We start from the raw sequence: 12,339 nt of genomic DNA, 5'->3' as shown, positions 1-12,339 counted from the left end.
GTCTGTCTGATATCAGAAATCAAACCAAAGCACCTGTCACATGTTTAGATCGTACACCTCTACATCATTTGTCAGTATGCTAGAAAAGACCATATCTCAGGTGGTCAAGAGTGCACTGCTGTGCTATAACACAAGGAGAATTTGACTGCATATTTGCCTTTGCGCATACTGTATTATTATTATTGTATTATTTTGATGGGGTTTCTATATGTAGTGCAAAAACAGTATAAGGTGTTATGATACGGAGTAAGATGTCATGTGATGCGATGTGATTGCATATACGCACACACACACACACTAACACACGAACACACACACATGCATGCACGCACACACACACACACACACACACACACACACACACACACACACACACACATATATATAGTCCAAACAAAGAAAGATTTGATAATAACTACAAATAAACTTCCCTCATTATTATCTTATGTATATTTTGGTATTCCCTGTGCAAATAAAGACAACAGAGGGATAAAGTGCTTTTCACTGTGTATCTCAGACTGAGAGGGAATCTGGCAATTTCTAATCACTCATCGACACCCATTAATTCTGAGTATCTTTGTCCCATTAAAATGTCACTGAGGACAAAAACACCAACGTGTGCTGTAAGAGCCATGTAAAGCCAGACATGCATGTGGTGGAAGCCACATAAAGTGAACGCAATCTAAAAGTGAAGCCATGGTTATGTAACTGCGCCCTAAAGGACTACAGCCCACATATCCCCTATGCGGGCCCCCAAAAATCCATGGGCGAGTAAACTAGCAAAGGATGACCAAGTACCTATACTACAGCACCTAGATAGATAGATAGATAGATACTTTATTGATCCCCAGGGGAATTCAAGAACCTGGCATACACTAAGAAGTTAAATGGTCTTTGACTTCATTGTTCAACCTCCACTGGTGGTTGTGCCTATGGGGTTTTCAGGGGAGACCAAGGGGTTTCAACTTAAAAGTTTACATGTGCGGTCAAATTCCTACTATGGGTCAATTATGAGGTGAATTCTTGGAGTTTGAAGAACAGTTCTAGAAACCGTGGCTACTGGGATTACTTACCCAGACAGAAGTCCTTTCTACTTGCTCTTCTGATATCTTACACAAGAGTTGATGGACGTGATAACGACTTTGCATGGCGGTTGAGAGCTATTTTATTATGTGACAGGAATTCAAGATGGTCAGAGCAAAGAACATGTTCTGGTGTCCCAAATGTTGCGTTTCTTCATAAAAGATGGGCACATTTTTTTAGAAAAACATATGCTAGTAAATGCACACACACACACGAGATAGCCTATGTGGCCAATATGCCTAATTAAGAATCACAAAAAATGGTTACTGTCACAAGAGACCACTGCAGTAGGCTGGATAATGAAGGGCTCCGTTTAACCCATACATAATAAATGCGAGGATTTACCGTAAGCGCAACCTCAAAGACATCAAAACTTTCAGCGGTGTCCACGAATCGCTAATCAATCAAAATGAGCAGGAAATCCTTATGGCCTGGCATGAGCCGCTCATGAATCATTCACCGGTTCATACGCTGAGCCGCATTATGATTTATCAGCGTTGTCATCTTCTACATCCGCCAAAGGAGCAGTGAGTTCAGCTCACTACGCAGACTTTGGCACTGTGGGTAGGCAAGGCTATTTCAGCTGTTGAACTGGCTTGTCTGTCTGACAGTCTCATGTCACGCTATCTTTGACCGCACATTGAGTTTATTCATTACCTGTGCTTTTCTTATTTGCCTTCATCAATCGACACATTTAGCCTTTGGCCTACATAAATGCTCTTACGACATTCGGCGTGTAGAATACAGCGAAACATCATCCGTTGCTTGAATCCTAACAAATATTGCACAAGGCGCACACACATTTGTAGGAAATAATTTTCTATAAAAACACAGGCTATAGGCCTAGGCCCTACAGTCTTTGTTTTTTCTAAGTCAGCGATTTCCATGTAAAATGACAAGTTAAATAGTGTCACGATGGGCTATCTACTTGGCACACTACTGGAATGTAACTTTAGCCTATAGGCTACACATTTGCAGACGCTGCCATCTAGTGGGTGTAGTTGTGGACAACCTTAAGTGAACAGAGTAAATGTGGATTTTGTTTTTTTTTGTTAGATCTGTCTTAGTTATACAGGCCTTTTAAAAACCCAAATATAGTTGAGTTGTCAGTCCTCGTGTGATTGTCTCCGCTCAACCATGTGGTTTGCTTTACCTTTACCTTCAGATTCTGGGAAGGAGCTGACTTCAAAAGCCTGTAGTAGCCTACTGACAGGTTAAATCTGAAAGTGATTGAACATATATAGAGCTACTCTGTTCGAGTGAACCAATTTATTTATCAGTAGGCCTATTCGTTTATTTTTGAACGTGGAGAGACAGACGCCCAGGGATATAACTCCTCCTGTGCATCTAGCCTACAACACCAGAGCCCCCCAGTGGAGACAGTTTTGAAGTGCTTCAGAAAAGATACTGCGCCCTCCATACAGTCCTAGCCAGGGTCATCCAGGCTAGCACCCCAGGGTCATCCAGGCAAAGATTGTTAAGGCGGAGCTTTGATCCAGGCTAGCACCCCAGGTAAAGATGAGTAAAAAAAAATCTTGTTTTTGAGTTTTATCTTACTATCACAAATTTCCCTCACGGGATCAAAAGTATATATACTTATACAAGGAAAGCAACGATGAGAAATCCAACTCTATGGGAAGCACATTTATTCTGCTAATTGATTAATGTATATTTGTTTTATAGTTGTGGTATTTAGCAGACCCTTTTTTCCAAAGCGACTTACAGTAGCCTATATGGACATCATATCAGGTAAAAATAACAAGCCTACATTAAGCATAATAATAATACAGCAATATCAATAACAATATCAAATATCAACAATGAAAAATTATGATTTTTTTATATTAACAAAACCATAACCAAACATGCTGGACTTTTATATTGTAAGACCGTTCACATATATTTTCCTCTCTCTCTCTCTCTCTCTCTCTCTCTCTCTCTCTCTCTCTCTCTCTCTCTCTCTCCATTCCAGCTATGATGTTGTGTGACTGAAGTGCATTGAACCCAACAGTGAGTCCAGTGGTGATATTAGAAACAAGCCAATTGTCAACATCCCAGCTGGAGACTCCAGTAGTTAATTGGCTAGAGTCAGTAGTTAATTGGCTCCAGTAGTTAATTGGCTAGAGTCAGTCAGCTCTGATGTGCTTGCCTTGCCCAACTGATTCTGTCCTCTCCATCCTTCACCTGTGGAAGGAATCTGGGACACTTCCAACTAAAGATCAGGTGTTGCTTGAGAGCCCTGCAGTGAGGAAGTTCTGGCTCTGTTGGCCTCAGGTGGTATTGTGACAAGGATTGGGTGTCAAAGGAGCCCAGCGCTACAGCAGCATCAGGACCTGGCAACACCGCTGTGTGAGGAGGATGTCCCGTTGGTACCAGAGCTGCCACTACTAAGCATCACTGATGAGCCAGCCGAGGGAAGTGCTTCTCAGGAGCCACATGAGGAAGATGAAGCATCTCATCTTAAAGCTTCAAGGTGTCAGGAGAACCAGGAGCCCAAATACCCCCAGATAAGACTATGAAGACTTCTAAAGGGCGTATTGTTCATAAGCCCGAACGATTCAGGAACTAGCAGCTTAAAAGGGAGACTGTTTAGTTAATTTTCAGTTCATTCATTTCATTGAAGTCCAAGTTAAGTGTTAAAAGAAAATATGTGAATTGAAGAGTGATACAGGGAAAAAAATGTGTTCTACTGCATCTGATAGGATGTTCATTTTAGTTTACCAGACTGTGATGTAAGCAGACAGCAAGAATTTAGTTATGACATGTTAGATGTGTTTTGGAGTCACTTGTACTGAAGGGATTCATTCAGCACTTCTGGAGGGGTAGTGTAAGGCCGTTCACATATATTGTCCTTTCTCCCTCTCTGTTCCAGCTATGTTTATGCTGTGTGATGCTCATACTGATTGGCCATGAACGTGACATGATCACGTATACTGAACGTAGTGAGAATACCCTTTCAGTTTCAGTTTTTTAAGTTTAGGCTCGCAGCTCACGGCATGGACAGTGCTACAAAATAACTGTTCTGTGCCCGAGCTAGAGACTACAGTCTAGTTTAGCCACAGCCACTGATGTGTTCTGTATAATTATGTACTCACCTGCCGAAGTTCAGTAAAATCCACAACAGGAGGATTCTTTGTTGTGAGAATTAATTTAACCCACGTCAGACGAGCAGCGCATTGCTCACTCAAGAAGTCACCACGTGACAATTACCATGACAAAACTATAAATATACATGCAAGTACCTGTTTATATATACCCATTTCCTAACTTACCGAGGTCACTACACTTTATCCTTATTGGAACTGTGTATTGTAGTCTTCCTCGTGTTGAAGAATGACTTCTGTGGAACTTCTAAATTACTTCTGTGTGACTTCTGAATGACCTATGAGTGACTTTGTTTTTACCTTAAAGGCGAAGTCAGTGGTTACGCTTGATGTTGCGCTTGTTTATGTTTACATTTCTGAGAAGACTCTTTTGTCTAAAGCAACGTACATTATATTTTAATCAAGAACCAAACAAAACAGACCAGAGAGGTAGCTCACCCCTCCCTTCAGTATTCCCAGAGAAGCTCCACACAGTGTTTTGTTTTTGGTTGGGGAACAGGCTGGCCCCAATTTGTTTGTTTCAAGTTTTCGGAGCCTTGGCTGCTTACAGACACCGGGTTTCTTCCAGGGTACTCACGGTATGGGCAGCTAGTGGATCATGGAGATGTTTGCTGAACTAGATTCTATAATATTTCCTCATGTTCAAAAGCTTTAAATATTCAGATTCATGTTGAGCAACTTCAGCCTATCACCGTCACACATGGACTTTTTTTAAAATCATTTCCGTATCCTAAATCTTTGCTGTCCCTCTTTATACCGATTAGCCATGGTAGTCTTCATTGCAGAGTACAAGAGGATTTTGTCTGAATGATGAAGTTCGAATGTAGGCCAGGTCTTGATACACATACTGTATATCTCTTGATACTCTTCAATATTGTTGGCATCCAAGCTGAACACTCCGCTACCTGCCTCAGCGGCCTATGAAAGGCTATTTAGCATTGCAGGACTTGTCTTCAGTCCAAGAAGAGTAGACTGAATCAGGCCCGGGGTGGGTAATCGGGAGAATCGGGAGAATTTTTAATTTTTCACGTTAGTCTATTTTTTCTTAAAGTAGGACACGTTCCGCATTCTGTGCATGACACCAATGCAATGCCTCTGCATGGGTTGTAGCCTACGTGAGGGAGTTCTCTAGCCTGGGTGCCATTCCAAACTTAGTCCCGCCCACAACATTTGAGGTCGGGAAGTTCGGTCTGACTCCATTGTGGTGGAAGTATGCTCGCCCTACATCGGGCGGACCAATCAAATCAGGCTTTACGATGATGGACAGGTGAGCAACAGCGCCTGGTCTATCACGTCATCTGAGCACACTTAGATTAGGCTTATGTTTGAAACAAAAAACGCTGTAGCTAGAAGGATACATGGCTTTTAAGACCCCATATTGAAAATTCATATTATTTAATGAGGTTGTATCACTGAAAACGATTATTTCTGAAAACTTTGATGAGATAAATAAAGTACAATAGGCATTAATTAGTAGGCCAGCAGCATGTTGAATTGATTGATTATGTGCCAAATTGCGTTTTTTATTACAATGATAAAATTGTAAAAGGACGTGACTACGAGGCTACAACATAGCCAATGTAGGACTTTAGCCTTTTAATATATTTGCTGCATTGAATCAGTCTTTCTAGAAAGAACAGGCAAGAGCTTTCTAGCCTCACGTCAGCAGCGCCGCATCATATACATTAAAACACAGCGGATGGCGGGCGGGTGCGGTTTTGAAAATTGGTCAAAAAACTTTGCTGATGGATGGATTAAGTTTTGCTATGCAGTTATGGTTGAAATAATAGCCCATCAGCGCATCTCTAGTGTGGGTGCCTCTCTCTCGCTCAGAGGGGAGGGGGAGGCTGAGGGGTCGATTAAGCATGGATTCTAAACTCTGTGGTGGATAGGATCTACAATTAGATGTTAATTAATATTACTACCTAGGTCGAAGTACTCCCAAGTGCCATTGCGCCAGACATTGTAGTTCTCCTGTTTATTCGCTTGGAAAATCGTCACGTTTCATGTTGTGTGACCTAACATTTTTAATCAACTACTTGTGCAACTGTATTTAAGTAGGGAAAACGTGGATGTGTTTGATTAATGCCATCTTACTCCCTCTACGGCTACGGCAGAGCCCGCTAGCATAGCAACATGCTAACACATTCGCGCCACGCGCCAGAGCGTTTGAGTTCACATACCGACGCGGGAGAGGTATGACTCAACTCGTGAAAGTTAAGGTAAGAACATATATTACTACTGATTTTGGGTGGCGTGTTCCTTTAAACTTGGCAGGATGTAGTGTAACTACTTGTGTGGAGGCACAACTGAATGTCCCCAAAATATGCTCTAACTAAAGCTGAAATCTTCTCAAGGACCTGAGAGTAGCCAAATGCTCTAACTAAAGCTGAAATCTTCTCAAGGACCTGAGAGTAGCCAAATGCTCCTCAACAGACCGTGCGGCACACATCCAAAAGCATTTGCAAAAAGATGTCTCAGCCTTCTGTCTTCGCCATTTGAATCATGCTACTATGTTCCAAATTACCAGAAAATCCTGAGATCCCTGCCTTCTGCACCGAAACATCTATTAAACTATTTGACTTGCCACCACATTAAAGAAAAATAATTGTAAAGGGTTAGGGTATTGTAACAAAGTTATTATAAAATTATAGAGTTATGATATAATAACAATCAATATTTTGTGCAATATCAGGCTTTCCAGGCAAGGACAGAGACACCATTCTCCTTATTATAAGTCAGTGTATCTTCAAAATTAGTTTAAAGCCCTTATTTTAGGTAGTGCATAATATTGCGGTAATATGAATGGATGTCTTTGTTAGCTCTCAGTACCTCCTACATTATTTACAGTGCATGAAAATGCCCTGTTCTGTTATCCGAAGTCTTCTTCTTCTTCTTCTTCTTCTTCCCACCAAATTTCTGCGTCTAATTCAGCTTCAACCGTTTAACATAGAAACTTTGTTCAAACTTTGTAACGTAGGTCTTGAAAAGGACACTTGAGGAATGTATTTTTCACTTTTGTAAACTTTATACTTTTTGAGATATTAACAAAAAACAAGCTTATTTTTCTCAACTTCCAGCTGCTCAACTAGGACCCATCAAAGGGCCAGTTAAACTGATTGCACCTGTATCAACTGCTTTCTGTTGAACTAGGCCAACTCTCTGTGTATCTCCATTCTACAAGGATATAAGGCACATTCCATCCAACTTTCTACCCATTCATCCTCTTCAAACCATTCACTCATCTACCCATTAAACTATCCCATCAACATCCATTAAACAATCTGCCTATCAACATCCATTCAACTTTCTGTCTATCAACATCCACTACACTATTTTAAACTATATACTCAGGCTTTAAGCATACAATATGGCTCTCTTAAGACTACTATTTCCTTTGCCCACAACTGTTTCAAAATAAATGTCCTCACTACACTACAATAATTCACTATTAAATAATTTAACTATTGAAACTACTCAACTATTTAACTGTTCAGCCATTTCAACTGTCAGTTATCAACTACTGTTTCCAAATAAAAGTTTGTTTGGCATTTTATGTTATTATACAGTATATTTATATTTTCATGCACTGGTAATTTCCTCGAAATTACATTTTCTAGTTATTATTTTAGACTATTTTAGCGCTTGATTTTTTTAGCACTAGATTTTTTCCCTCTCTTGTTAGGTGCCAATTGCATGTCATGGTTAAGTTCTTTACAATGACAATGAAGTTTAATCTAAACTAATCATAGAGGAGGAAACATCTCCCAGAAAGAGGAAACATCTCCCATTTCAAGGTTGTTGCACAACATAAAGTAATATTCTTTCTTGAAAAATAAAAGATTTAATATTAAATCAGACTCTGAAATAGAGTAGTGGAGTGGAGTTCTGGTAGTTTGACACTGTGATTCTGAGCGTGGGGGTACGTACAGCAGAGGGAGTTGTCGGCTCTTACAAACGTTCTGATGGTTCACCAAGGGACTATGCCTGTGCCTCATCAGTGCTGCAAGTTATTCAAGCTCTCTGCGAACATACATATTACGCTCAGCTTTCAACTCAAGCGTTTTTTTTTTTTTTTTTTACTTGTCCACACAGTTTTTTTGCAACGCAATACGTTCTGATATGAGTGCAAAATATTATGAAATAATATGAACATACATTTTGTTGCTCTTTGATTTCCAATCTTGTAAAGTGCTCTTATAAGTAAGTAAGTATGTATACTCTTTTGATCCCGTGAGGGATATTTGGACTCTGCCCACCTTTTTCCTACTGGGTCGGGGATCAAACCGACAGCCCTTTGGTTACAAGCCCGAAGCCCTAACCAGTAGGCCAAGGCCTTGGGCCTTGTTAATTCTCAGTTGGTGACTTCTTCAGGCAAAAGTGTCTATCATCTAAGTTGACTAGTCCATGCAGACTTACAGTATAAATACTGACTAGTAAACGCAGACAGCTGTATAAAACTATATCATTTGACAGAACCAAACATTTTCCTTGTTAGGTTTACCCATTGCCTACTTTCTGCTAAATTGTGTTTAGTGCACATAACACTGAGTGACATTGCTTCAAATAGTAGAAAGAAGGAATGATAATCAGAAAATAATGGAAACAAAGCCAGCTCTTGATCTTAAGGTCATCATGGTTCTTGTGCAGTATCAGATAATGAGTAATTGGTATTTCACAGGATTCTTATAGATAGATAGATAGATAGATAGATAGATAGATAGATAGATAGATAGATAGATACTTTATTGATCTCCAAGGGGAAATTCAAGAAAAAACAAAAGACGATAAAAAAACACAAAGACATGGAGCTACCTCGACATGCTGCCACTCTCGTTGTGTCGGAACCGGAAGTCAAGAGGGATGTGCAGTGACTTCTCTCTCCCTGCAGCCTGCAGATCTCTGCTCCTCTGAAATGAACTAGACTCAAGAAGCCAGCTACTGTCTCTCACTGTCCAGTCAAGGGTACCCTCACGTGGTTAGGTAAAGGTATTGGGTGCAGGTCCTGGCAGAGGTAGGGTTGAGTTGGGTTGAGATGGGGTGCGTTAAGAGGGTATAGTCACTTTCCTCCACTGGCTGGCATCTAAGGTCACCAGGTCCCTGTTACTTTTTAGTCCAGACCAGCTGACCCTGATGACTCTGATGACTTGATGTGTCTCACATGGCCCCAGGCTTTCCCAGGCATCTCGGCTCAAAAGGGCTTGTCTCACTGGCTGGCGTCAGTGAAAGAGTGGCAGTGCCCTGTTTGACAAGTCTGTGCGATGTGACCTCCTTTTAGAAAACACTAGGTTCACACTTGGTTGGAACGGTGCACAAGTTTTGCTGAGGAGAACAAACCCTGCTTTGAAGGATTGAGGTAAAATGGCCCATAAGAGTATGCTTTGTGCAGGAGAGCAATTCAATTTCAAGTCATATTCACAAAATCCTCACAAGTGGCTTTACACAGATGAATTTAATTTGCAACAAAATGCTAAATATGTGATTGCCTCGCAAGGCCAATCTCTTCATCTCATGCAATATTGTTGGTTGAAAGTTAAATTCTTCAGACCAAGAATGACTTTTGTGTGAAATAGTATCCATGAAAATGCACTGTTCTGTTATCCGAAGTCTTCTTCTTCTTCTTCTTCTTCTTCTTCTTATTCTTCCCACCAAATTTCTGCGTCTAATTCAGCTTCAACCGTTTAACGTAAAAACTTTGTTCAAACTTTGTAACGTAGGTCTTGAAAAGGAGACTTGAGGAATGTATTTTTCACTTTTGTAAACTTTATACTTTTTGAGATATTAATAAAAAACAAGCATCCTTGCATCCCATGTTGGCGGGCAGCCTCGGCCTACTGGTTAGCGCTTCGGACTTATATCCGGAGGGTTGCCGGTTCGAACCCCGACCAGTAGGCACGGCTGAAGTGCCCTTGAGCAAGGCACCTAACCCCTCACTGCTCCCCGAGCGCCGCTGTTGCAGCAGGCAGCTCACTGCGCCGGGATTAGTGTGTTCACCTCACTGTGTGTTCACTGTGTGCTGAGTGTGTTTCACGGATTGGGATAAATGCAGAGACCAAATTTCCCTCATGGGATCAAAAGTATACTTATACTTATACTTATGCTCATGTTAAATAAACACACAATGCAAGCCTCCAGAGTTAGTCAATCCCACTATCAACCAATGCTAGTATGCTTTCCTACAGTCTGTGTTCCACAAGGCTCTCTTGGACCTCAGCTGATCCTTCTTCTTCACACAGCTGAAGCAAAACATTGCAGACCACTGGTCCTGTAGTGGAAGCAGCCATGGCCGGTGATGCTTGTGGACGGTTGTGCTCTGGGTTCCTGACCGAGTGCCAGGTGGTTAGTGGATTGGGGGGCCAGGAGGGACACAAAAGCTGGTCTGCTGCAACTCGACCCCAGTCAGCCCTCAGCCAAAGGTCTGGTCACACACTGTTGTCCAACTCTGCCATTTATAGATCGAAAGCGAGCAGTTTGTGCCTACAGTTCCCTTTCGAAAGTTTTTTGAGGGGAAATGGGAACTCATGTCTGCAGCTTCAGTCACAAAAGCACTTTCAAAGCTCTCATGTATGGAATGACAAAGCATTTAATGACAAGACACATTGACATAAGTAAATCCAGTATTGGGCATAGCATAAACACGATCTACACACACACACTCTCACACACACACACTCTTACACACACACACACTCTTACACACACACAATTGTGCCACTGTATTTCTCCCATATTGTTTTTTTTTACATGTCTCGGGCTGTCAAACAGGTAATTACATTGAACATGTTCAATGTAAAAAAAGTCAAAGAAAATCATGTCTACACTTACAGGTAATAACCATCTTATAACTGTGTTATTAAATATCTTTTTGAATCACCTGAATTCCATTAATCCGGAATGACCACAAAGGCCACTCTCGTGCATGGACAAAATCAAACCATATTTGGTGTGTTAACTTACTAGGGTGGCCCATCGCGTGTGGAAAGTGTTGAGGAAGGAGACAAGAGGTAAGAGGCGAGGAGGTAAGAGGTAAGTGGTGCCGCCAAGAGAGCACGGAGCTGCATGCGAGGCCATGGAAACTTTCCCGCCCGGGGAAAAGGGAGCCTATATTAAATAACCAAAAGGAAAAGGTAAATTGTAAATTGAAGATCCAGACAGGAAGACGGAAAAGTTTGACAGCTGAAGTGAATAGTTTTGCTTGTAAAGGCCTCCAGCTTTTTATTGCTTTTGTCAAGCGGCATTTATATTTCCTCCAAGTGGGAGTGAGGTTGGGCTGGTGTGCCCATATGCTTGTGCAGTCATTCACTGGGATATCATGTTACAAAAAAAGTCAAAAGATTAAAAAAAAAAAACTATTCCAACCTCCAGGGACTCATTAGTATAGGTGATCAATGATGACAACACAAAACAACACAAAAAAAAATAAAAATAAATAAAAAGTGACAATCCGCTTGGATGGAGACAGATGGAGATTTGTTATCAAGTGGTTTCTATTTATGTAATGATGGAATGGCACCAATGACATACACAAACTCCGACACCAGGTAACTGAACGACTGACATGCAGCTATAGGTTTCAGAGACACAAGGGTAATTTTTCACGTACATGGTTAAGTGACAAACCTAGATAGGTTAACTTATAGTAGCTAGCTTGTAAACCTCCCAATAAAAGGACTTTCCAGCTTTGTTTTGCAAGATAAATTAAGCCTTTGGGCTCCTCTTTTAGGAAGTGCCCCTCTTCCTCTGGGTTAATGCACCCAGGTTTGTCACCCAGGTTTGTCAGTAAACCACACACTTGAAATCTACTCAATGTGCTGTAGCCAGTCTGGAGCTGTATACCCTGTGGAGTCTTTGCTTTCCAGGTCACACTATTGTTGTTTTTTCAGCGTCTGTGTTAACACTGGATAAAGTGCATGCCAGCAAACAGCCAGTCTGTTATTTATAGGGGTCTCCATAGACTGGTGAGGATGGGTGGCATTGGGGGTGGGGGTGGGGAGACGGGAGCAAATGGGGAAATACAGTCGTGTAAATTTAGATCCTCCCAATGGCCGCCTCCCTGATGTCACATGGGCCCCTTCTACACATGTTCAATGTTGACCCATGATCAGTGTTGGGGAAGTTACTTTTAAAAAGTAGTGTTTACTCGTTACTCGTT

The sequence above is a fragment of the Alosa sapidissima genome, chromosome 11 (genome assembly GCF_018492685.1).
Source record: "Alosa sapidissima isolate fAloSap1 chromosome 11, fAloSap1.pri, whole genome shotgun sequence".
NCBI lineage: Eukaryota > Metazoa > Chordata > Actinopteri > Clupeiformes > Clupeidae > Alosa > Alosa sapidissima.
Note: the sequence above shows the minus strand (reverse complement) of the source record.